The 26909-nt window shown below is 46.4% G+C and overlaps 2 long non-coding RNA genes across 2 annotated transcripts in view; one reads left to right on the forward strand and one right to left on the reverse strand.

The window, feature by feature from the left end:
* LOC122439922 overlaps positions 1 to 11147 on the forward strand; it is a 48185-nt gene extending 37038 nt beyond the window's left edge. The window contains exons 4-6 of the long non-coding RNA XR_006269020.1: positions 566 to 660; positions 1737 to 2025; positions 10868 to 11147. This is a non-coding gene — a long non-coding RNA (uncharacterized LOC122439922). The remainder of the gene's footprint in view (positions 1 to 565; positions 661 to 1736; positions 2026 to 10867) is intronic.
* A 9711-nt stretch (positions 11148 to 20858) lies between these two features.
* Positions 20859 to 25532, reverse strand: LOC122439216. The gene is made up of 3 exons (XR_006268828.1): positions 25165 to 25532; positions 24831 to 25065; positions 20859 to 22572 (listed from the first exon to the last, which is right to left on the reverse strand). It is a non-coding gene; the product is annotated as an uncharacterized LOC122439216 (long non-coding RNA).
* Between the last annotated feature and the right edge of the window lie 1377 nt (positions 25533 to 26909).

Raw genomic sequence — 26909 nt, forward strand, 5'->3', positions numbered from 1 at the left:
ATGACCTGGTCTGAGGGACTCAGGAAGGCCTCCCTGAGAAGTGGGTGTTCAGCAGAGATCTTAAGTGAGTGTTGGAGTTATCTGGGTGAGTGGGGGTTTGGGGAGAGAGCGCAGCAGGCCTAGCAAACAGTGTGTGAGAAGGTCCTGGGGCCTGTTGAAAGACGGAGGGAAAAGGGGCTGCTTGATTGAGCAAGGTTACAGGGGATCTAGAGGAGAGGCAGGGACCCGCCCATGAGGGCGCCCTTAGCTCTGTCTAGGTTTCCATGGGAAATGAGCCTTGGGCGGTGGACAGCATGTGTGAAGACTATCTCATACCAAATCTTCATTCATTTGCTTGGCATTCCCTCCATGGCCCACAATTCTTTGCAGGGCGGGGAAAACATTGTTCTTTTCCAGGTTTCTTGAGAAAGAGGAGCCGATAGTTCTCCCACTGCTGAGTGGTTGGGGTTAAGGTTGCTACAGACACCTTACAGGTTAGGTTGACCAGGCCTAACCAGCAGTCCCTTGGGCAGCAAACCCCGTGCCTTCCACTTGCATGATCCAGCACTTCCTCCTTCTCCTCCAGGTGCCCTGGTGACTGTGAGCCAGCGTGGGACCTCTGGCATCTGATGTCTACCCAGGCTCTGTGCTGACACCAGCTTACAGGACACCCCCACCTCAGTATGCTTGCCTCTGGAGTTAATTTCCTTTATCAAATCAGATTAACTTCAAAGTTTTTATTCATTCTTTTAATTGACTTAATGCTTCATTCTTCCTAATTAACAGATATTGGGAAAGAAAGTAAACAGTATGGTTAGAACTAGAGTTCTCCCATTCCAGGCCCCTCCCTGGAGGGTATCAGTCTTTTTCAATGCATCTTCATTTATATGTATATAAATACACAGACAGATAATTTTGTTTGGTGTATGTTGGATTGTTTTTAAGTTTTGTTTTTTTAATTGAAGTATAGTTGATTCACTATGTTGTGTCAGTTTTTGGTGTATAGCAAGTGATTTAGTTATACATGTATATTATTTTTCATATTCTTTTCCATTATTATTTATTACAGGATATTGCATATAGTTCCCTGTGCTATACAGTAGGTCCTTATTGTTTATTTTCTGTATAGTAATGTTTATCTGTTACTCTCAAGCTTCTAGTTTATCCTTCCCACACCCTCTTTCCGATTGATAACCATAAGTTTATTTTCTACATCTGTGAATCTCTTTCTGTTTTGTAAATAAGCTGATTTGTATCCTATTTTAGACTCCCCATATAAGTGATATCATACTTATGTCTTTGTCTTTCTGTCTGACTTAACTAGTAAGATAATTTCTATGTCCATCCATGTTGCACAAATGGCATTATTTCATTCTTTTTTATGTCTGAGTGATATTCTGTTGTATATGTATTCTCATCTTCTTTGTCCATTCATCTCTTATCATAGTTTCTCTGGATAGACCTAGGAGTAGGATTGCTGGATCCTCCAGCAGGTCTATTTTTAGTTTTTGAGGAACCTCCACACTGTTTTCTCTAGTGACCGCATGTCCTTTTTTTAAAAACATAAGTCTGAGTTCTTTGTTTTATTTACCAACTTCCTTTTTTACTTAGTGGTACATCTTGGAAATCTTGGCACATCAATATATGCAATCTTACAATGTTCCTTTTTAATGACTGCCTAATATTCCAAAGTATATATTCCTATGGGTTTTTTACTCATTATTTCACTGATGAACATTCATTTACATTGTTTACAGATTTCACTATCACAAGCAAATCCTTGTAGGGGACTCTCAGTCTAGCTCAAAGCAAGGCTATCTGTCTTAATTGGTGGTGAGATTTCCGTCAGAGAAGACATTCAAGTAAAAGGTGAAATAGTGTCTTCTTCAGCCAAGAACAGTGATGCTTAAACTTTCCTGTGCATGAGAATCATCTGAAGAGCTTTCAAGATACAGATTGCTGAGATTGCTGGGCCAGACCCCCAGAGTTTCTGATTCAGGCGGTCTTGGATGGACCTGAGAATCTGCATTTCTAACAAGTTCCCAGGTGAGGCTGCTGGTTTAGGAACCTTAATTTGAGAATCATTGCCTCAGGATGGCTGGTTTCTCAGACTCCACTCACTTACTTGAAGAGTCATCTCTCCCTTGGAAACAATGTTCAGGAAGAATTCACTCTGGGCCCCTCCCTCTACTAGGAAGCAGGTTTTCTACCTAGCATCCCTCTGGGAGGCAGGGCCCTTCAGGGCTCTGGTAACGGGTCCAGAGGTCTGGCAAGCAAGGCTGTTGGGCAGATGTTCCAGCTGGGGCTGTGAGCCCCAGGGCCTCTTGACGAGACACAGCCTGTAGCACCAGACTTTTCTGGGTACCAACCCCCCCCCACACACACACTCTAGACCTCACCCCATTCTTCCCTGCGGAGTCTAATGAAGAGCTGAGACTGGCGGTGAGCTGTTTACACAGCCTGATTGGGAAGTGCTCTGGGGTTTGCATAAAAGAAACAAGTGGAGACCACATCCCCAGAGAGGGTCTTCTAAAGGTCTTGAGGTTTCAGGACCCCAAGGCGCTCTTTGTTCCCAGCTGGACTGCAGGAGGTCACACTGTGGTTGGGGGAGAGCCTCTCTGGGGTGGGAGAGGGGAGACCCGGCACCTGGACCCTAGGAACTAAAAAGCATCACCCTTGTCCGACCTTCCCGGTAACTTTTTGAAGAGGACACTTCTGTGCTTAAAGGTGGTCAAGTTGCAAGTTGAGAGTCAGACCCCCATGGGCATTTGGCCCATACCTCCTCCCAGAGCTAGATTTTGATACCCTGCAGCTCACCAAGTTCCTTGCTCTTTGACCCCAAGTTTTTTGTCCATTAGCATCAGCAGTCTGGCTCACCAGAAGGAAGCTTCCTCTGAGTTCAGTGTTCGAAGGTAATAGAAGGGAGAAGGGAAGATGCCTCAGCCACTATGCCCCAAATCCACTGGGAGGAATGGGAGAGCTGCTCCAGGCCCCCCTTTTTTATGGGGGCAAAGTTTAGACCCAGTTCTCATCCCAGGCAGGAATGTCAGTTGAGCCTGTATGCCGCACTATCTTGGGTTATATTTAAGGTTTTGAATATTCTATCTGATTTGGAACCCTGGCATCTAGCATATGGTAAGAGTCTAACATATCCTTCTTGAATAAATGAACAAATATTTTAGACGGTATTTGCAGGATGGGCTCAGGCTTCACATCCCTTGGATGTGAGGTTAGATCCTAAGGGCAGCTATTCAGCTATTCAGCGCAGTAGCTGTGAGGTGCCGGGTCCCATCACAGAAACGACCTCTACACAGTCTTAGATATGAAAGGGGCCCTGGGGCAGCTCTGCCTTCTAAGCCGGGCGTGCTCTGGAAGGGGCTGACAGCACAGAAGAGTGTGGAGAGGTGGACTGGCTTCCGGCTTCCCGGGATGGGTGCTCTCAGGGCGCAGCGGAGGTCTGGTGGCGTGCACTCAGGGCAGAGGCAGGCTCTGTCCAGGGTCCCATCCCCCCTCCACCCGCCTTCTCTTGCAAACTCTGCAGTAATACTGGAACTGGCGGGGTAGGGAGGGAGAGTTTTTTCATCCTTTCAGACTCAAAACTTAACTTCTCATTTCTCTCAAGATACCCGCTCCTAACCCAAAAAGCGAAAGCGAGGCTGGGGGAATTCTGCTTGGTGGAAAAGGACAGGGTGTTACTTTTGGTCTGGGTGGGGCCAGTCTTCCGCGTTCACAAGTTGCTCCTTGCAGCAAAAGTGCCCCCGACTGAGGGCACCGAGGGTCTGTGGGTCGGGTCCCTGAGCTGGGCTGTGGGGTAGGGGCACGGAGGACCCCCACCCCGCCCGCCCCAGGGGCTGGGCGAGGAGGCTGTCCGGCCCCCGGCATAGCAGTGGCGGGACTGGGCTACAAGTGAGTTCCCCGGCTCCGGCTCCGTGGGAAGGAGCGCATCCTCTGGAGGCTTCCCTTTGTGGGTCTCCAAGCCAGGCCCCTTCCTCTGCCCCCCTAACAGAGCGCTTTGAAGTGGCCGAGTTCTCAACCCAGCTCCCCAGCGCGGCGCCACTCCCCGCTGTGCCCCACCTTGCCCGTGGGCTAGTGTTTTACATGGGAATGCGCCCCTGAGTACCCGCTGGGCGCCCTTTGTAAATTCGTCCCCAGAGAGGTCCTACCAGGGGCCTCTGGGGGACTCGACTCCGGGTCCCAGGGCTGGAGCCTGTAGGCTTAGCTTCCCTCCCCACCCCCAAAGCTCTTCCAGCGTTAGGTACCTCCTTCCGACTTAGGGTTGCACAGTCTGAGCCCCCACAGGTTCCTCTGAGGAAAGTGGAATCAGCTGGGCAGGACTGAGGAGTCCGCTGGGGCAGGGCATCCACCGAGTTTTCAGCGAAAATCCAACTGGCTATTTGCAACATGTTTGTATCAGTGCTTAAGAACTGTGCAGACCCTTTGATCCAGCAACTCCATTGCTGCTAAGAAAATAATCATTCACTTCTGTTCAGTTCAGTCACTCAGTCATGTCCGACTCTTTGTGACCCCATGGACTGCAACACACCAGGCCTCCCTGTTGGTCACCAACTCCCGGAGTTTACTCAAACTCATGTACATTGAATCGGTGATGCCATCCAATCATCTCATCCTCTGTCCTCCCCTTCTCCTCCTGCCTTCAATCCTTCCCAGCATCAGGGTCTTTTCCAGTGAGTCAGTTCTTCGCATCAGGTGGCCAAAGTATTGGTGTTTCAGCTTCAGCATCAGTCCTTCCAATGAATATTCAGGACTAATTTCCTTTAGGATGGACTGGTTGGATCTCCTGGCAGTCCAAGGGACTCTCAAGAGTCTTTTCTAACACCACATTTCAAAAGCATCAATTCTTCAGTGCTCAGCTTTCCTTATAGTCCAACTCTCACATCCATACATGACTACTAGAAAAACCATAGCTTTGACTAGACGGAGCATTGTTGGCAAAGTAATGCCTCTGCTTTTTAATATGCTGTCTAGGTTGGTCATAACTTTTCTTCCAAGGAGCAAGCGTCTTTTAATTTCATGGCTGCAGTCACCATCTGCAGTCATTTTGGAGCCCCCCAAAATAAAGTCTGTCACTGTTTCCACTGTTTCCCCATCTATTTGCCATGAAGTGATGGGACCAGATGCCATGTCTTAGTTTTCTGAAATAATCACAGATCTCTGCAAAGATGACTGTACATACAACACACTGGAGTGTTGTTTAGCACTGGGAGACTGAACACACCCAGCTGTGACAGTGTGAAAGTGTTAGTCACACAGTCATTTCCAGCTGTTTGTGACCCCCATGGACTGTAGCCTGCTAGGCTCCTCTGTCCATGGAATTCTCCAGGCAAGAATACTGGAATGGGTAGCTGTTCCCTTCTCCAGGGGACCTTCCTGACCTAGGGATTGAATCTGCGTCTCCTGTGTTGCAAGCAAATTCTTTACTATCTGAGCCACCAGAGAAGTCCTGTCCAGCTCTGGAGCTTGCTTATATTCAGTAATGAATTACTGTACTTACAGTAATGAATCCCTGGATCAGATATCATTGGAGGAAATTTCTAACTTCAAATCATTATCAGTGATGATACAGAATATTTACTACCCCCCAAATCCTCTTGATATTGAATTAAGGCAACAGTATATATGTGTATGGCAAAAACTGGAAGGTGGAAGATAATAAATTATTAGTAGTGGTTTTCTTTGGATGCTGAGTAAAGGATGACTATTATTGTCTTAGGCTTTTCTGAAATTTGTATAACAAATTTGTATAACAAATTGATCATATAATCATGTATTTAAGATAAACTTTAAAACTTCAGTTCTAAAAATTTAAAACACAATCTTGGGGGACTTCCACGTGGTCCAGTGGGTAAGATACCATGTTCCCAATGCAGGGGATGTGGGTTTGATCCCTGGTCAGGGAACTAGATCCCACATGCCCCAACCTGGCAGAGCCAAAAAAAAAAAAAAAAAATTAAAAAAAACCCCCACAATTTTGTCACGCTTCTCCATAATTTCTGAATGTGAACAGCATGCCTCACAGCACTTTAATATGTGTTTCTCTTTGATTTTCAAAACAGGCCTCCAGCTCTGAGGGGTGAGTGGGCAATTACCGTTATCCTCATTTCACAGAGGAGAGGGCTGGTGCCTCAGGGAGGGATGGTTTGTAGGCAGAAGGCAGAGCAGAGCCAGACACTGGGCCTTCCATAGTGACTATCTGTTTGCAGACCATGCATGGAGTCATGGGGTGGAAAATGGGGAGAGGGTGGTGTGCAGAGTGGAGCCTCCTGAGCAGGCTCCCCTGGGCTCCCCCTGCTGCAGGCCAGATATCCCTTGCGGGTGTGGCCAGGACCCAGGCATTCTGGGTTTCCTTGCTACCACCAACATGCAGCAACCCTACCCTCAATGGCAACCTAAACCCTTAATGGTGGAGAAATGAGAAGTGTGGAAAGTGTCAGAGAGCAGGAGCATGACCCCTAGTCCATAGTTTCCCAGAGGTCCTGGCTCTGGTTTTTTTTATCCTTTTCTCTGATGCCACTCAGGAACCCTGCGGTAATGGGAAGGGGCTTCTGCAGGACTTGGAAGTGTCCAGGGTTCAGCTTTCCTCCTAAAATGTGGTCATTAGCTAGCTGTAGGAAAGGTCCTCCACCTCTGTGCGGTCTTCCCTCCACCTCCATAAGTCCCTTCCTGGCGGGCTCCTCACATGGTAAAGAACAAGCATGGTTGATGGGGGAGAAGTGTCAAGGAGAGGTCTGTTGGCTTGGGGCGTATTCAGAGGGCTGGAGCCCAATTGAAATGGCTACTGTGATTGAAATGGGCCCCTCAGTCTTCCCCATAAGGTTTAGAGAACACTAAAAAAAAAAAAAATTTCCCTTTTCTCTGGTTAGCTTCAGTGATCTTTGATGTTCTTGTTTCTAACTTGGCAGTTTATTACTCTAAGTCATTCTACGCTTCTGACTTCTTTAACATTCATCCTTGTTTTCTTCTGAAAGCACAGTAAAACCTGAGGGGTGGCTGTGTGGGCTGAGTTTTGCTGGGGCCCCGGGGGTACTGCTGTTAAGTAAAATTTGGTTTCACTAAAACACACAAAAATTACCTCCCAGAGAACTTTTTTCTGTTCTAAATTCACTTTAGACATAGGTACCAATTCAGCATAGAGATTTTTAAAAGATTGAAAATAAATGAGAAAAAGAAACCAAGAAATTGAAAAGGATAGAAAAGCAGGTCAGATACCTCTAACATGAATTTCAGAAGATGATAGTTGAGGGAATGGGAAAGAAGCAATATGCAAAGAGCTGACAACTACTAATTTTCCAGAACTGATGGATACAAAAATCCTCCAATTGAGAGGCACAGTAATTCCTGGGTAGAGAAAATATAAATTGCTTATACTTTGCTACATTGTAGTGAAAATTCATGACACCAGAGATAATGAGAAAATCTTAAGAGAAACCACAGTAAAAAGAAAAATTCCCTACAAAGAAATGATAATTAAACAGCAATAAAGGAGGTGAGAATATTTTCTTCAGAGTGCTGAAAGAAGAAAACAGTCATCTTCAGATTCTCTGCTGAACTATCTGTCCTTCACAATGAGGGCAAAGTAAGGACTTTTCAAACAAAAAAGGACTGAAGAAGGTTTTTCACTTAGATGTCTCCATTGAAAGCAGTCCTAAAGGGTGCTCTCAGAAAGAAGGAAATTAATACCCGACGTAAGGGCTGAATGAAATAAGCAACACCGAGGGAAAAAAAGTATATGTTTGGGTAAACCTGAATAAGCCTTGTATGTAAAAAGCAACAACAGTAACACTGGCAACTGATTGCAGAGGGGTTAAAAATAAGGAAAAAGGTGCTATACAACAATAATTAGTAAGATGGAAGGGGATGATCGGAGTAAAGCATTCTAGGATTCTTCTGTTATTTTGGAAAAGAGAAGAGTAGAAAGGGAATTTATCATAAAGCTAAGGAAGCATAAACTGCTGGACTAATTATCTCACTTTTTTTTTTCTTAAATAAGACTCCTAAATTGAATAAACTTCAGATCCCATAAAACCTTGATCTGCTTCTGTGTGCATGTGTGTGTGCTCACTTAGTCCTGTCCGACTCTTTTGCGACCACGTGGTATGTAGCCTGCCAGGCTCCACTGTCCAAGAGCTTTTCCAGGCAAGAATACTCGAGGGGGTTGCAATTTCCTCTTCCAGGGGATCTTCCTGATCTGGGGATCGAACCTGAGTCTCTTGCATCTCCTGCATTGGCAGGCAGATTCTTTACCACTACACCACCTGGGTGAGAGGATCTACCTCTGGGGTCAGGTTAATGTTTTATATTTAGGTTGTATTAAAGCAGTATGTATGTAAAAAGTTGTAAATATAGCTACTGAAAGTATAAGAAACTGTGTAGTTTCTAATGTGATAAGGAAATTAAAGATAAGAAAATTTGATCGAGAGTTCCATGGTGGTCCAGCAGTTAAGAATCTCCCTTGCAATGCAGGGAATGTGGAGTGGATCCCTGGTCAGGGAACTTAGATCCCACATGCTGAGTGGCAACTAGGCCCAAGCGCTCTGGAGCCTGCATGCCACAACTAGAGTGCAGTTGGTATTGGCCGTCACTTGCCTCCATCAGGTTGTTCTGGGTTTCTCCTGTTAGCTGAAGGAGTCTTAGCAGGCAGTAGAATAGGCAAGACCCAGAGCACAAGTATCTTCAAGCCTCTGCCTGTGTCACACTTTTCCATGTCTCATTGGCCAGATAACAAATCATGGCCAAAGCAAGTCTCTGTGGGAGGGATTGTATATTGGTAAGAATACAGGGATAGGCATTCATTGAGGGCTTGTTTCTATAGCAATCAACCATAACTGCAAAGGAAACATAAAAATCAACCATCCATAAATATTATGTGGTAGTCCACATTGGATGCTGGAACAGAAGAAGGACATGGTGGAAAAACTGGTGAAATCTTAGTAAAGTCTGGAGTTTAGTTAATAATGATGTATCAATGTTAGTTTCTTATTTTGACAAATGTACTATGGTTCTGAACCCTTACATTAACATTAGGGAAATCTAGGCGAGATATATAGGAGAAACCTCTTTGCTACCTTTGCAAAACTTTTCTGTAAATCAAAACTTATTCCCTGGCAGTCCAGTAGTTCAGACTCCATGCTTCCAATGCAAGGGGCACAGGTTTGATCCCTGGTTGGGGAACTAAGATTCTACATGCCATGCATAGTGTGACCAAAAACAAATAAAAGAAGACTTATTGTTGCAAAATTAAAATTTATTTTTTAAAAAACGAAACAACCCTCCAACACATTGAAGCACAACCCAGATAGTTTTATGGGTGATTTTTGCCAAATTATTCAAGAAACAGATATTCCTTTTTTATTTAGACTGTTTCAAAAAATGGAAAAAGAAGAGACATCTTGTAATCAACTTTATGAGGTTAGTATAATCTTAATATGCAAGCTGGTTAATGACAATATGAGAAAATAAAATTATAGGCCAACCTCAGTTATGAAGAGAAAGGCAAAAATCATAAATCAAATATTAGCAAGCTGAATATATATATAATTGACTTAGCAGTTATAAAAGAACAGTTTAAAATGAGAAAACCCAAAGTGACTTACCAAATTAAGTGCTGCAAGGAGATCAAACCAGTCATTCCTAAAGGAAGTCAACCCTGAATATTCCCTGGAAAGACTGATGCTAAAGCTGAAAGTCCAATACTTCGGCCACCTGATGTGAAGAGCCGACTCATTGGAAAAGACCCTGATGCTGGGAAAGATTGAAGGCAGGAGAAGGGGATGACAGAGGACAATACGGTTGGATGACATCACCAACTCAATGGACATGAGTTTGAGCAGGATCCGGGAGATGGTGAAGGGCAGGGAAACCTGGCCTGCTGCAGTCCATGGGGTCACAGAGAGTCAGACGTGACTGGGACCCTGCACAGCAACAACGACAAAGAAGAAAACACATAATAATCTCAATGGATGTGAACAGAAAAAGCACTTGATAAAAATTTAACTTCACTTATTATAAAAACTCTTGACCAATTCAGAATTGATGGAAACTTCCTGAACCTGATAAAGGCTGTCTAGCAAATACCAACAGCAAACAATATCCTTGGTGGCAAAATATTTGAGGCATTTCCTTTAAAATCATGCATGGGAGAAATCTACCTGCTATTGCCAACATCATTCAACTTTGTGCTACATGTTTTAGCCAGCAGAGTGAGACAAAAAAATAATAATAATAATAATAAAATTTACAATGGAAGAAAAAAATTGCAATTTTATGTGCAGATGACATGATTGTCTACAAAAAAAATTCAAGGAAATCTACGGGTAAACTGAAGAAAGAGTTCAGTAAGATGGCTGGATGTAAGGTCAATGTACAAAAATTCATGTACAAATGTACATGACAGGTACAGTGTACAAACTGTTGTCTCTAGTTGTCTCCAGGAGGAAAGATGAGAGACAGGATGGAGGATAGGCTTTACTCACATGTGTAAAGTTTATTTCTTAAAGGGCAGAAAGAGAAAGAAGGTCTGAAGCAAATAAAATCTTACTTGTTAAATCTGGATGTTAAATCTTATTTATTTTTTTTATTATTTTTTAATCTTATTTATAATATATGGTTTTCTTTTTTATTTTTAATTATTTTTTTGCCTTATTTTATTTTTTTGGTTTTCTTTTTTAAAAGTTTCTGTGTAAAATACATAAATCACATAGAGTGATTTATGCAACAGATATGTGTCTTAGGAATTATAATTTAAAAATGAAAAATGAGCCTGCTGACGATTCCAACACCATTTTGCTACCTGTGTTCCCCTTGCCCATTCCTTGTCTTAAGCCCTATCCTGAATGTTGTATCTATAAATTCTTTGCTGTTTTAAAAATAGAGTTTGAGAACTTCCCTCGTGGCAAAGTGGATAGGAATCCACCTGCCAATGCTGCGGACATGCGTTCTATCCCTGGTCCAGGAAGATTCCACATGCCTAGGAACAGCTAAGCCCCTGTGCCATGACTACTGAGCCTGCGCTCTAGACCCCACAAGCTGCAGCTATTGAGCTCAAGTGCCTAGAGCTCTGCAACAAGAGAAGCCACTGCAATGAGAAGCCCTAGCATCACAACGAAGAGTAGCCCGTACTGACCACAGTTAGAGAAAGCCCGAGTGCAGCAGCAAAGACTCACCACAGCCAAAAAAAAAAAAAAGAGTTTGATGTATCATATTTTTTCTATACTTTTCCATGTGTTCGAAATGCTTCAAAATTAAAGTGAATAAAGCTAAATGTGTCTGTTTACAATCTTGAAAAGAAAAATGATTCTAAGAAAGAAAATTTGGAAAGAGTACCTTGGTGGAGAACTCTGGTTTCTTTATGTGTGTCCACTTCGCTATTCATGCAACGATATTTCCTGAGCAAGTGTGTCCCTAGTGCCAGGAATTGGGGACTTGGGCTCTTCGAGTTGTTGGGTGGGTGGCTGAGGCTGGGATCACGTGTGTGAGTTGCACTAGCATGGGGACTGGAGCACGGTTGCCACTCAATGTATGGGGACCATTACTATTATCGGGTCTTAAGAAATGGCACAGCTGCCAAGTTTTTAGCTGCCAAGGCAAAAAAAAAAAAAGCATCTGTCCCTCATTAATCCTAGCCTTGGCTTCATTGGGCCCAGTGCCTGCTCGTTACAGTCAATGTTCAGCCTGTCTGACGCAGTTCTGGAGGCCAGCAGCCCGGCGTGTAAACAAGTCATCGCCAGTAGGGCTCTTGGTGGTATAACTTGGGCGCTGGAGGGCATGGAGGTTGCAGGGAGGCCTGTAGATTTCCTGAGCCAGAGAGTGAAGGACGGAGCCCTGGTGGGGGTGTGATTGCTCCTACAGGAGACGCGCAGTCTCCCTGGGCCTCTGCCCAGGCCTGGCTTTGGCCCTTCTTCCTTGCTGCCCGTGCCTTTCTGCGTCACCTTCAGCCACACAATCAAACATGTATAACAAAAGAAAATAAACAAGACATCCAACTTGGGTAGCCTGGGTAGCATTTACTGTTTGCTGTTGCTGAGAATCTGTCTTTGAACTAAAAGGCACAGTGTGTGGGGCAGGGTTGCGGGTGGGGGTGCAGAGTGTCTGCCTTCACTATTCTAGAACAGAAGAATCACCCAGGTCTCCGAAAACTCTGGAAGCCCTTGCGTGCTAAAATGCTTGGGGAATGTGCAGATGCTCAGGAGTCCTGTCTGGCGACTGTGAGCATGGTGGCTTAGACGCCGGGTGTGGGGCATGTCTTGGAGGATTGGGGAACCCCTCCCAGGGCCCAACACCCACTGCACATGGCAGACAGCCTGGCACTGGACTCTGCTGGAGTTTTGGTTGGAAGATGGAGGCTTTGAAACTCCACTAGAGTCTGACGCCAGCCAGTTTCCTTCTTGTCTGGAGCCGGGGAAGACCTGGGTCCAAGCACGTCCAAAGTCCAAGCCTTCTACCTGGACTTACAGCCCTGAAACTGGGCCTTGGCTCTGTGGCCTGGGAGCCTGCGAGCCTCCCTCTGGTTGGCTGGTGGGGAGGGAAGCTGTAGGAGTGCCCGGCCTGCTGCTCCTGTCAGGACCTTTCTTTCTTTCCCCATCGCCCCAAGCCCAGAACTCTGTAGCTCCCTGCCAGCGCTGCAGCCTCACAGGCTGGCAAAGCCTGCTTGGACGAAGACTCACAATTTGTGAGTCATGGCCTGTCTCAGACCAGGGACCACGGGCCGTGCTGAGTCACTTGGGCTTGTCTGTTCTGAGAAATGCTGGGAGGGCCAGCCTTGCAGGCACTGGGGGGAGTGGTGGAGCCTACCCTTGACTGCTGGGTGGACTGGCTTCAGCTCAGGGGTATTAGAGCTGATCCACTGGGGTCACTGCTCCCTGGAGAGAGGCTTTTGGAGAGGCCTTTGGAGCCCAGGTTGGTGTTGCTTTGTCGGGGCCTCTGCCTCAGGAAGCCCTACATGATCAGGTCCCCGCAGTCCCTGGGACTCTGCTCCCCATCAGCTCTGACTGGGACACACCTCGTATAATTGAGGCTGGTGCAGTGGGCAGTCTGCCCAAGGTCTCTCGGGAAGTCTTAAGAGTCAGAGTTTTGGGCTTCCCTGGTGGCTCAGATGGTAAAGAATCTGTCTGCAGTGCAGGAAACCTGGGTTTGATCCCCTGGAGAAGGGAATGGCTACCCACTCCAGTATCCTTGCCTGGAGAATTCTGTGGACAGAGGAGTCTGGTGGGCTACAGTCCATGGGGTCACAAAGAGTCAGGCACAGACACGACTGAGTGACTAATACTTTCTGGTCAGCCAGGGAGGGCCAGGCTGCTGTCCTGGGTCCTCCAGTAGCTCACTCAGCCTTCCTGCACTACTTACTTAGAAAACAAGGACTGAAGTGATAACAGTGAGAAGCACCTTTTGTCTTTTTTTTCCTGCTCATTAGATAGGCAAAAAATTGAAGGACTAATAATGCCCAGTGTTGAAGGGAAAACAGGGAAACAGGTACTATACTATGAATATGGCAGGGAGCAAGGGGCCCAGCCTGCTCCTGATGAGCCAGCTGGCAGGAACTGTTAGTCTTTAACCAGCAGCACACTTCTAAGGACATTTCATAAAAAAAACTTACACAATGATACCAAATCATCTTGCAGTTCCAAGTATATCTACAAGGGTAGATAACACAGAAAGTTATGTTCACGTCCCTGCAGCTTAGTTTGCAATTGTTAAAAAAAAAAATAGCAAAAGCCTTAATGTCTATCAATAGGGTGAAATAAACTAGACTCTGTACTATTGAATCTTCATAGCTGTTAAAAAAATGAGGTAGATCTGTATGTACCAACTGCTATGAAAGGATGTTTGTGATATGTTACAAAGTGAAAACAAGTTACAGAACCATGCTTTTAATATGATCTCATTCAACAAACAGCTGTGTGTGTGTGTGTGTGCACACGCGCACACGCACACACATGCACATACATAGGTACAGAGGGAAAGGTCTGGAAGATCAGTGGTGGTTTTCTCTGGGAGGGGACTGATAATTGAGGTAATAGGAGACTTTCACTTTTTAATCTATATATTGCTATATTGTGTGATTTTTTTTTTTTACACGTGTGTCTTTACTTTCAAGTAAAAAGAAAAAAACAATTAAAAAAAAAAGCAATTGTCCTTATGTGTCATGAGGACTTGAATGAGCATGTGTGTATATACATGTGCATGCATGTGAGATGGGGGAGAGATTTCTCCTGTCTCTCCCAGGACTGACAGCTCTTCCCAGGCAGGCTCCGTCTTCCCTCCGGTCAAATTGCCCAGTCGGTGCCACAGCTGGGTGTAACTCCCATTCCTAAACGACTTCCCATGTCTACCCTCCCAGCCTCCATGTGACTCCCCACCCCAGAGCCCCCTGCCCATCTCCTTTGTGGCCTCTTCACACTGGTTTTCCAACCCCCTCCTCCACCACCACCTGTAGTCGCTCTGCGGGTCCCTCCACCACAGGGTCCTGCCCCTCTCTGCTCTTCATTTATATGCATGCAAAGAGGGGCTTAATAAAAGTTCGGTCAGTGACCTAAGAATGAATAATAAAGAACCGTGAGTGGGAAGAGGGATGGAAAGAGACCTCTGAGATCAGCCAGCCCACTTTTCTACCCAAACACCCAGATGCCCTTGGCTTGACACCTCTGGTGATGGGGTGGCCACACCCACCCAAGGCAGCTCACCCCTTCTTCCTGTATTGAGTGAGTGGTTTCTTTGGGTTAATCAGGAGCAGGGGCTGTGGCTGAGCATTTCCAGGTAGATTTAAAGCCCATGGTCAGTTCAGCCAGCAGTTTAGAAGTTGATCCGGCGTGAGATGAAATCCCTCCGGGTCTCCAGCCAGGAGAGACCATAGCTGCTGCAGGTGACGCCTCATCCAGTTTCAGCAGGTCAACCCCACCCTAACCACCACGTTGGGAGAGTAGATTAAGCATTAAAAACGAACTAATTAGTACTTCAGGGTAGCTTCATTCAGAAAATTACCGCACCAAGGAGGTGTCTCATTTAGAACCGACTTAATTAAAAGACACTTGGTAAATTCCTGTAACAGATGAAGACACCACTTTCCAGAAATGCCATAATCGAAAAGTTTTTACTGCGTATATCAAATGGTTATTAAAACTTTAATATCCTAATTCCTTAAGAATGCCGTTGCCAGTGACGAACAGCAACCCTGGCAACAAAGGAGTCAATTGTTCCCTCCTCTTGGCTCTGTGAACCTCAGGAAGTCGTTACTTCTCTGGTGGACTCCGATCTGCACATTCTTAATTGCCTGTGAGTACATGCCAGCTCCGGGAGGAATCCACCATAAAGATTATTAATGGGAAGAAGACTGTTTCTGACTGGTTGACTTCTGGTTTAGGGAAAAAAAGCATGGCAGGGGTTGGTTGAATATCTGCCATGTGTGTGGGCTGCGGTCTGGAGGGAGCACAGAGATGCTGAGTGAGTTGTCCAAGTTGCCCAGTAAGCTGGAGGTTGGAAAGGAGGCCTTGCCCATCAGTGTGTGATGGCCAGGCTTGGCTCCTGCCCCAGATGCGGCCTGAGGCAGGCAGGATGAAGTGAGCAACGTCCTCTGCGCCCCCCACCCTCACTTGAGGGCTTCCTTCCAGTCTAGTTCTCCTGGGACCAGCACTTCTCCCTGGGGGAGAAGGATGGGGACCAGGCCTTCCCTCAGGCACCTGGCCCTGGTGTGGCTCAGGGGAAGAACCTGGCAAATGGTGGAAGGTTGGGCAGTGGGTCCATTGACCCAGGGGAAGTTGACAAAATGCAGACTCTCCCAGGCTTTGGGAGGCAAGGGGACTGAGGAAGCTTGTGAACAGGGTGGGGGCCCTCTCAGGATAAACAGACACCTTTTTGCTGGCTTGCTGCGGGGCTGGTAAATGGTATGACCATTCCTCACTTCTGTTTCTTCACCTACAAAAGAGGTGGAAGCACCACGAGAGCCTGGTTTGGAGACTGTGTGATCTGAATTTAAATCTTGCTTAGTTGTGTTTTTCGGTATTTGGAGCCTCTGTTATTTAACCTTGCAAAATGGGGTATGTTTCCCCAGGTCATGCAGGTGAGTCAGCATGAGCATATTTGAGGGTACCAGGCAGGGCTCAATACATTGATTGGTTTTGATTGTTCCTACCCCTTCTGGCTTCCTTGGTGGTTCAGAAGGTAAAGAATCCGCCCACAACGTGCAAGACTCGGGTTTGATCCCTGGGTCGGGAAGATCCCCCAGAGAAGGAAATGGCAACCCACTCCAGTCTTCTTGCCTGGAGAATCCCGTGGATGGGGGAGGCTGGTGGGCTACAGTCCATGGGGTCACAAAGAGTCAGACATGACTGAGGGGCTAACACACACACACACACACACCCCTTTAGCTGGGTTTGCAGGAAGAGGAAAGGGAGATGGTGTGCTGGTGTCACATCCAGATGGCGAGCAGGGGTTCCCAGCTGACTTACTCACCAAGGCTCTGACAACAATCAGGCCCTCAAGATGCAGCTGAGGAGGGTTTGTTATTGGTCACCCAGACCTGTTCAAGCACCCCAGGGTGTCTTTTCTCTCACACCAGCAGATGGAGCTCACAGTGGGTAGTGCAAGGGCTGCCTGCAGACTCTGAGAATAGGCTGAGTGCAGTGCTCCATGGGAACCATTGGAATCAGCTGGCCAACAACCTCATCAGACGGATGGGGGTACTAGGCGCAGGGAAGGCATTTCAGGTTCCCATTCGGAGAGCCACGGCTGAGGTCCCTGGTCCTCTGGACACCCCCACCCTGTCCTTAATGGTTCTTTATTCTTTAAAATTTTATTTTTTAAATAGCTTTATTTTATTTTTCTTAATTTTTATTTTTTATTGAAGTATCATTGCTGTATAATATTATGTAAGTTACAGGTATATACAATGATTCACAATTTAAAAAAAGATTTATTTATTTATTTGGTTGTGTCGGGTCTTAGTTGCAGCACCCAGGATCTTTGTTGCATCTTGCAGGATCTTTTGTTGCGGCCCACGGATTCTCTTCTTGTGGCGCTCAGGCCTAGTTGCTTCACGGCATGGGGTATCTTAGTTCCCCGACCAGGGATTGAACCTGTGTCCCCTGTGTTGGCAGGCATATTCCTAACCACTGAACCACCAGAGAAATCCCCACAGTGGTTCACAATTTTTTTTTTCACAGAAAAAATAATTTTATTATTATTATTTTTTTCCATTTATTTTTATTAGTTGGAGGCTAATTACAATATTGTAGTGGTTTTTGCCATACATTGACATGAATCAGCCATTGATTTACATGTGTTCCCCATCCCGACCCCACCTCCCGCCTCCCTCCTCACCCCATCCCTCTGGGTCTTCCCAGTGCACCAGCCCCGAGCACTTGTCTCATGCATCCAACCTGGGCTGGTGATCTGTTTCACCCTTGATAATATACATGTTTCGATAATGTTCTCTCAAAACATCCCACCCTCACCTTCTCCCACAGAGTCCAAATTTTTAAAGGTAGTATTGTTGCAGGAAGGGGGACCCCTTCCAGGGCTCGAAACTGGGCTCTTGTCTAACACTCGGAAATGAATTGTCCGAAGAGACACATGTGCTGACAAAGCAAGAAATTTTATTGGGAAAGGGCTCCCGGGTGGAGAGCAGGAGGGTAAGGGAACCCAGGAGGATAGTTCTGCCACGTGGCTCACAGTCTCAGGTTTTATGGTGATGGGATTAGTTTCTGGGTTGTCTTTAGCCAGTCATTCTGACTCAACCACCTTCCCGGTGGTGCAGGCCTTGTTCGACAGAGATGGATGCCAGAGAGAAGGATTCTAGGAGGTGGTCTCCTTTTGACCTTTCCCGAACTCTTCCCGTTGGTGGAGGCTTATTAGTTCCGTGTTCCTTACCGGGACCTACTGTCATAAAACATCTTATGCAAATGGTTACTATGGTGCCTGGCCAGGGTGGACGGTTTCAATCAGTGTGCTTCCCCTAACAGTACTCCTTTTATAAAGTATTGGCTATATTTCTCCATATTGTACAATATATCCTTGAAGTTTGGTTATTTTTATTGGAGTATAGTTGCTTTCTCAGTGGTTCTTTTGCGGGGGAGGCAGCGAGGTCTTTATCCACCTGGGTCATTGCCCCTTGTCCTACTCTGACCCCTACCGCCCATTCACCCAAAGCCCATTCACTATGAGTCCGGCAACACCCTCATCCCCAATTTGACATATTTTTAATATTCCATCTGAACAATTTTTTGCATTCTGTAGTTTTTCAAGGAGTTTCTTAAGCCATTTCTTATTTACGACAGTTCTGCCTTAACTCAGGTCAACCGGTGAACTTGAGAAGCTTCTAGGAAGAAATGAATGAGACCTTCTCTGTCCTGTCTTGATTTGCTGAGGGAGGTTGTGTGAATGGTCACATTGGTACTCAGGGAGGAAGAAGAAAAAATGTCCCCCCTCCTTCAAAACACAGAATAAATTACAATAACAAAAGTAGCAAGAATAAAATAATTCTGTTTCTTGGAATAAGTGTTTCTTGTTCCTAGTTGTAGGGACCCCCATTTTCACCTTCTCATACGGTGCTGATTCATCAGAAATAGTGTAACCTTTACAAAAATTTCATCTGAGTGAGATATTTATTTGCAATGGTGTTTGAGTACGTTATTTTTTTCCTGTGCTTTACGTGTCAATATTGTCCTTATTTTAAGATAATATGCATGCTCTCCTGCCAAGGAACCTTTACACAGATGCAAACAAACAAAAATTCCTTCATATTCTGAGAAAATGAGGCACAGCCTGGAAAAGGAACAGGAAGGAAATATCAGTCTCAACTTGGGTCACAGACATATGGCAGAAATGTCTGTAAAGTCAGTGCACAAAGAAACAGTGGGCCTGGGTGAAGGGTCATGTTGGTAGGACCACTAAATAAAGAATAATTAAAAGATAAGGAGAAAAAAAAGAAGGAAATGGAAGACCTTGGGAGGAAGTCATTCATGTGTAGAAGAAGGGGCACTCCTTCCCTGGTAATTAGAACACCAAGAATTTCTCACTCTCCTTATTTTCCATTCCCTTTCATCTCTCCCCCCTGCCCAGAGGAGGGGGGATTCCTGGAGGGACTTGGAAGTGTAAATGGGGCCCTTTTCTCTAGCACATTCCCCGAAGGAGTCACTGAAGAACTAAAGGGCTGAATAATTTAAAAGCAGACTGTACAGCCAGTAGAAAATAGAATTATTAACTTTCTGGAAAGGGAAGATGTTTCAAAGATGGAAACAGTGGATGAAAATGTAGACCAGTAGGTGGTGGATTGACGAGGTCTGAATTTCCATATGTAAACCAAAACCAAAACAAAACATAATTGAAGGGAAAACATGCCTGAAAGCTTTAAAAATGCACCATTTGAACCAGTAATTCAATTTCTGGGGAGTCTTTGCTAATGAATAGACATTACACATGGAATTTGGTTATGTATAAAGTTGTTTATTGTAGAATTATTTATGAAAGCAGGGGGAAAAAAACAGAAAATAACCTGAACATGCTGTGATTGAGGAATAGCGCAGCCCATTGAAAAGAATATTGTGAAGTCATTTTAAATGCTCTTTGTAAAAATGTTCCCTGAGAGGCAGTGATACAATGCATTAGCAACACAGGCTTGGGGTCGACTGGACCTGGGTGAGAAGTCAGGTGCTACCTGTGTAACCTTGGGACTTAATCTCTCTCCCTAAGCCTTAGTTTATACATCTGTAAAATGGGAGATAATAATAGCACCTACCTTAAGGGGTTATTGTGTCACATGAAATAATTTTGATAAAGTACTCAGCTCAAAGTAAGCCCTCAGCTGTCACATATTATGATTATTATTACTTTTGTATAACATAGAAAAATTATCTCTGTTCATTCACCTTAATTCAGAAAATATTTATTGAGGTCCCATTTGTGCCAAATACTGTGCTACATACTGGAGCCATAGCTCCAGCTATTAAATAAATTAATGCTAAATGAAGAGAAGTCAGAAGGAAGGCATGCAGCATGAACACAGACATGTTAAAAAATAAAAGATGCCCGGGAGGAAAAAACAGATGAAAGAAAAATAAATCAAGGTGTTAGCTGTAATTTCTTTGGATAGTGAGGCCATTTGGTGGTCTGTCCTTGCTACCCATTTTTCTTTAATGAGTATGAATTTCTCTTATGAGTAGTGACAAAGTTCCTATGTTTTTAAAAAGTCAGAGAAAAATGATGGAGCGCACTGATTAGCCTTTTTTTTTTTTTTTTACACTATTCATATCATTTTATTTATTGACATATAGTTGATTTACAATGTTGTGTTAGTCTCTGGTATTCAGCAAAGTGATTCAGTTATACATTTATACATATATTTTTTTCAGGTGCTTTTCCATTATAGGTTATTACAAGATACTGAATATAGTTCCCAGTCCTATACCTAGTAGGACCTCACTGTTAATCTACTTTACATATGGTGCTGCATATCTGTCGATCCCAAGCTCCTAGTTTATCTCTCTCACCCCTTTTCCCCTTTGGTAACCTAAAGTTTGTTTTCTATGTCTGTGAGTCTGTTCCTGTTTTGGCAATAAGTTCATTTGTATCATTCTTTTTAGACTTCACATATAAGAGATATCATTTGATATTGGTCTTTCTCTGCCTGGCTTTACCTCACTTACTAGGATAATCTTTAGGTCCAACCATATGGCTGCAAATGGCATTATTTCATTCTTTTTACAGCTGGGTAATATTCCACTGTATATACGTACCACATCTTCTTTATCCATTCATCTGTCGATGAACATTTAGCTTGCTTCCACGTCTTGGCTATTTTCCATAGTGCTGCTATGAACACTGGTGTGCAAGTATCTTTCTGAATTAGCGTTTTGGTCTTTTCTGGATATATGCTCAGGACTGGGATTGCCAGATCATATGGTAACTCTATTTTTAGTTTTTTAAGGAAATCCATGTTGTTCTTCATAGTGGCCGTACACTATTCATATCATTTTTATTTTAAATCATGTGATGTATTACCTATACAAAATGAATACATTTTTCAAACAATAAGTAAAAATTATTCAGATATATTCTTCCCTGCCCCTCAATGAAAATGAAAGCAGTCACATGACTTTTTCTGACCATGCTTGCATAATTAAAGGTCCTGATTAGCCTTTTAAGGGCCAGCATCGCACCATGAACTAAGGAAATACTCAGTACTTTTGGTCACAAGACAGTGAGGAGGCAGCCTCAGGACAGTGGCCTGGGAGGCCCTGATATCTTTTCAGTCATGGAGTTCCCTGCTGTGGGGCTGTGGCCTGGAGATGGGCAGGACAGCGTCTTTTCTTTCTCCAACAGGAATGGTCCTTGGAGGCCTGGCTCCACCGCCTGCACTGGAAGCCTTCTCAGTCTCCTGGGAACCTCTCCTTACCCCATCCTAAACTTCTGTTTGGAGAGAACTTGGCAGCTCCTCTGAAGTCACCCTCCCTCCCAGCTGTGGGACACTTAGCGAATCTCTGGTGCCTCTGTGTGGGCAACCCACCCAGGCTGGCGGACCGGTGGGCTTCTTTCCTGGCGGACCGGTGGGCTTCTTTCCTGAGTCTGCAGTCATGAAACATCCAGCTCTATGAATCAGGGTTTCTTCCCTGCGCCAGCAGGTGGCTTTTCATGCAAAAAGCATCCCTTTGTTCCCTTTCTGAGACCCAGTTAGGTATCAAAGGCTTCCTTCCCTGGGGAGATGCCAAGAAAGTGGCCACCCCACTGCTCTGGGGAGGGGCAGGAGAAGGGCTCCAGGGGTCAAGGGCACTTCTTTGGTTACCAGTCCTGCTGGGTGCATGCATTCCTCCTTCCCTCTTCTGGCCCTCACTCCATGCATTTCTAAATAGGATGAGTAGAGGGTGGGGCAGCTGGGATCACTGCCAGGACTGGGACAGTGCAGTCAGGACACAGGCTTATTGCAAAATCAGTGAGCCTTCGTGGTGGCTCTCCTCATCATCCCATTTCACAGATAGGAAGACTGAGGTGCTGAGACATTAAGCTACATGTCCAAGGTCACCCCTTTACTAGGTGGTGGAACTGGCATGAAAAGCAAACCAGGTGTAATGGACCAGTCAGCACAGAATCTTTAAGGAGACTGGCTTAGGTTTGGACATAGAACTGGGGCCCCGCAGCCTGAGTTCTGACCTTCACCAAACTCTTCAGACCTTGGGTAAGTTCTTTCATTTCTGAGCATGGTAGGCAAAACAGTGTTTACCGCCTGCCTAAAATGTATGGGTCCTAGTGCCCAGAACCTGTGACTACATTTCCTCACATGGCAAACGGGACTTGGCAGATGTGCTGAGTTAAAGATCTTGAGATGGGCCTGGATATCCCAGTGGGACCAAAGTAGTCAGAAGGCTTCTTCAAGCAGAAGACAGGAGAGTCCGTGGGAAGAGGGGACACACCAGAGCAGAGATGAGGGAGGTTAAGAGCTGCTACGCCCCAGGTGTTGGATGAGTTCAAGAGCCAAGGAAAGCTGGCTGCTTCTAGAAGCTGAAGAAGGCAAGAAAATGATTCTTTCCTAGATCCTCCTGAAGGAATGCAGGCATAAGGACACTCTGATGTGAGGACTTCTGACCTCCAGAGCTGTAAGATAATAATATTTGTGCTGTTTTGAGTTATTAAGGTTGTGGTAATTTGTTACAGTGGCAACAGGAAACATACACAGGGTCTCAGCCATGCCTCTGTAAACAAGCCTCAGAGTGGCCGGGGGGCCAACACACTGCTCTTTCTCCACAGGCGGCCGAGTCTCAGCCAGTGGGGCCTGGAGTTATTTGGACTGATTTTGTGGGTTTTCTTTGGGCTTCTTGATCCCTGGCTGCATTTCCTCATGGAAGGATCTGTTGCTTTGCCTCTTGTTCCCACTAGGGGGTGCCCTGTGATGAGGGCAGGGAGGAAAAGAGTGAGGGAGGCTTTGCAGGGCGGGCCTTGTTGGGGGTTGCTGGGCCCTTGCCTTGAGACCAGCCCCTCAAAGGTCAATACTGCCCTCTGGCTCCCATGTATAATTAGATCCCTTGCTCTGGCCTCGCTCCCCAGAAGGGCCTGGGTTGAGCGCACCTGTAAAGAGCGCTCTGCTCTCTATTTGGCCTGGTTCTCTGCTGTGTTCCCAGCACGGGCACAGTGACTCTCACGGAGCAGGTGGTCAAGAGTTGTTTGTTGAATGAGTGATACAGTGACACAGACACACAGTTCAGCAAACCACACCGTCATCTCTGTACCAGGACACACACTTAGGTACCTACGTGCAAGTGAGCACACCAACACACACCCAGGGAGGAATGTGCACACACACATACATATATAGGAATGTGTACACATGCACCTTAATTCAGCAAATATTTATTAAGGTCCTATTTGGGCCAAATACTGCACTACATACTGGAGCTATAGCAGTAAATAAATTAATGCTAAATAAAGAGAAATAAGAAGGTAGGCATGCAACATGAACACAGACATGTTAAAAAATAAAAGGTGCCCAGGAGAAAAAAAAAAGATGAGAGAAAAATAAACCAAGGTGTTATCTGTAATTTCTTTGGATAGTGAGGCCATTGGGTGGTCTGTCCTTACTACCCATGTGCACACACACATGTTGTTGAAATTCACACGTGTTGTTGAACTCCTCTACTTAAGGAAGAGGAACCTCTGTTTTGTGGAGACAGTTGAGATGCCAGCTAGCTTAGTGGGGCCTTGGAAGTTTTCATGAATCAACTTGTTGGGCCCAGCAGCTGAGGAAGACTAGGCAGGAAGGAGGGGGAAGATTTCCCATTGATAGTTGGTGGGTAGCCAGATGCTGGCTGCCGTTGGTGGGTACACACACCTGCACACCACGGGAGCTAGAGCTGGGCATGGGGAGGGACTGGGACCCCCACAGATGTCTGAGTCCACCTCCCTCCAAGGGGGGATGAGCCCCGACAGGTTAGGCCTTGAGTCATAACCCACCTGGGATCCTGGAGAAAGCCCAACATTAGGGCCTTCTCAATGTTGATCTGATATTTTAAGAGACAGGGCAGGAAGGCAGGGTACTGAACAGAAAAGAGCCTGCTTGGGATGGGGAAAAGGCTGGCTTTGAGTCCAGGCTGTCATTGACCAGCTGGGTGACCTTGGGCCAGTTGATGAGTGTTAGCTTCCTCCTCTGTGAAATAGGCTGATGAAGGCACCGACTTGTCAAGGGTGGAGGGAGGATTAAGAGTCAGGTGCTTAAGTTGTTGCCAAAGAACCAAAAAATGGTCATAGCTTAAGAAAATCGAGGCAGTCAATACAAAGTCTACTCAAGCCATCCTAGACCCAAATAACTGGGGAGAAGAAGAGGAACCCCCACAGCCTAGAATCCTGCTCCAGGCAGGTTAAATCCTGGGAGGGGGATAACCCACGCTGACCAGTGCTGACTTGCTGTGTGACCTTTAGTAAATTGCTTTGCCTCTCTGAATCCCAGCTGTCCCATTTGAGCTCACGAGGCTCAAATGAGACCATGTATTTGAAATTTTAGGATAAGTGAGGAATTCTCACTTAATTGGGAGCATCTCTGGCCATCCTAGGATAGTCATTATTTTTTTAAAAGTTATTTTAAAAAAGTCTATTGTGTGCTCGCTTCGGCAGCATATATACTAAAAAAGTCTATTGAATTTGTTACAATATTGTTTCTGTTTTATGTTTTGATTTTTTGGTCATGAAACATGTGGAATCTTAGCTCCCCGACTGACCAGGGATCGAACACAAACCCCCTATCTTGGAAGGCAAAATCTTTAACCACTGGATTGCCCGGGAAGTCCCGGACTTGCATTATTGATGATACCAGTCTGCCAGGCAAACTGACCCTTAGTTGCTGACCACAGTCCTCCTCCTACCTCTCACAGCAGGCTCATGGGTGTTCACTGAGGCTGTTGACGAGATCCAGTAGCACCAGCTGGGCCTCTGCAGGCCTGGCTTCAGTTGCTCCTGTTTCCTCATCTAAACTCAGAACACGGCCCAGACAGGGTCCCTAGCCAGCATGGCTCCTGGAGCCCACATGTCCTGGGTGTCAAGATGGCGAGTCCCCAGTCTCTCGGAACATCCTGGATTCTGCCCTCTGTGAGCTCCCTCCTGGAGGTCGAAATATGGGGGAAATACAAGTCGTACAGGCAGATGAATCAGGGCCTGGCCAGACCCTCCCTGCTGGCACCAGTGCTGAGGAGGTCTCACCTGCTGACCCCGGTGCTCCCATGGCTGGACCCCGGGCATGTTCACCTTCCTGGTTCCTCAGCGTGGCCTGTGGGACCGTGGGCTGCTGAGACGGGAGTGGGTTGTTAGATTCAGAGTCACTGACTCGGCGTCCATTGCTGCGCCCCGTCTTCTCATCAGTCCTTGCTAAGCGAGGAGACCCAACCCCCCAGGGCCTGGTCCCCTGCCAAGTCCACACTGCCCAGGGTGATCGGGAGGGGTGGCTGCCGCCTTACGCCGTGGTGATGGCTGTCCGACCTGGGTCACTGGTGCCGGGTCGGTGGGTAGCCTTGTCTCTGAGCCCGCCACGCCCTCCCTTGACTCATTCGGAGGCAGCACTTCCACGAGGGTTTTTGGCCTCTGAATTCACCTTTGGTTTGGTTTCTGCTCGGGCAGCTCAGAGCAGTTTTGTTTTTAAGTGCAAACCCACAGAACTGCTTTCCCCTTTCTCTGATCCCCCAAAACAAACAAAGGATGTTGGTCTGCATTTTGGTTTGTTTTGAAGCTGAGGGAAATGGGTCACCTCAGGAGCGTCGAGGGTGGCCAGGCTGGTCAGGGAAGCGTGAGAGTGTCTGGGGAGGGCAGGGTGGGGGCCCCGGGTGGCGCCTCACTCCCTCCCAGGGCGGGCTGGCCAGCCCACCCCGTGTGGGCCCTGCTTCCATGGGGTTTCCAATCACCAACGGGGATGCTTGGAGCTGGGGACTCCTCGTGGGGCCAGGAAGGGTCCCGCGTTGACGGCAGGAGGCCTGGGTCTGAGGTGTGCCTCTGAGGCCCCTTGCTGTGTGGTGTCAGGCAAGGCCTGCCCCTCTGTGAGCTTTCATGTCCTCCCTGGTGAAACTGGAATTGGGCTCCACGTTGCACTCGGAGGAAATAAAGGTAATTCAGAGAGAAATGCCTCCCTGGAGTCCCCTCTTTATTATTTTTGGAGTAGGCACTATTGGGTAACTGGGTTTTTCTCTAAAGGGCATTTGGAGGTAGAGAGGTAGTGACTTCTCTTAAGGCATGAGCACTGTCTGCTCAGAGGGTTCTCTCTTGGTCATCAAAGGGGAGGTAACTTTCTCGTGGACCCCAGGAACTAAGGCCCCACACCTGGTCCCAGGAGGGACCTATTTCAGTGTTCCTGGAGCTCCCCACCTGCAGGAGGTGCGCTGGCACGCCTTGTTTTCTTAGTTGACCAGATCACAGGTCTGGGGGAATTGGCTTTGTATGTGTGTGACAGGGGCGCTCTTTTTGGGATCCCCTGCAGCCCACTAAGGTCCACGTGGGGTCCAACCAGAAGCAATCTGAAAAATTTGGGGAGATGTCTCTGGGCAGACACCCCACACTCTTAGGGTGAAGAAAAAAAAAAAAAACAAAAACATCTCTAGTGGCTGGAGGCTTGGAGAAGGCAATGGCGGCCCACTCCAGTACTCTTGCCTGGAAAATCCCATGGATGGAGGAGCCTGGTGGGCTGCAGTCCATGGGGTTGCTAGGAGTTGGACACAACTGAACGACTTCACTTTCACTTTTCACTTTAATGCATTGGAGAAGGAAATGGCGACCCATTCCAGTGTTCTTGCCTAGAGAATCCCAGGGACGGGGGAGCCTGGTGGGCTGCCGTCTGTGGGGTCGCACAGAGTCCGGCACGACTGAAGCGATTTAGCAGCAGCAGCAGTGACTGGAGGCTAGTACCTTAATCCCTAGGACTTAATCCCTGAGTCTCCTCCCGGCGACTCAGCAGCCCCTTT

This window comes from Cervus canadensis, chromosome 4, assembly GCF_019320065.1.
Source record: "Cervus canadensis isolate Bull #8, Minnesota chromosome 4, ASM1932006v1, whole genome shotgun sequence".
NCBI lineage: Eukaryota > Metazoa > Chordata > Mammalia > Artiodactyla > Cervidae > Cervus > Cervus canadensis.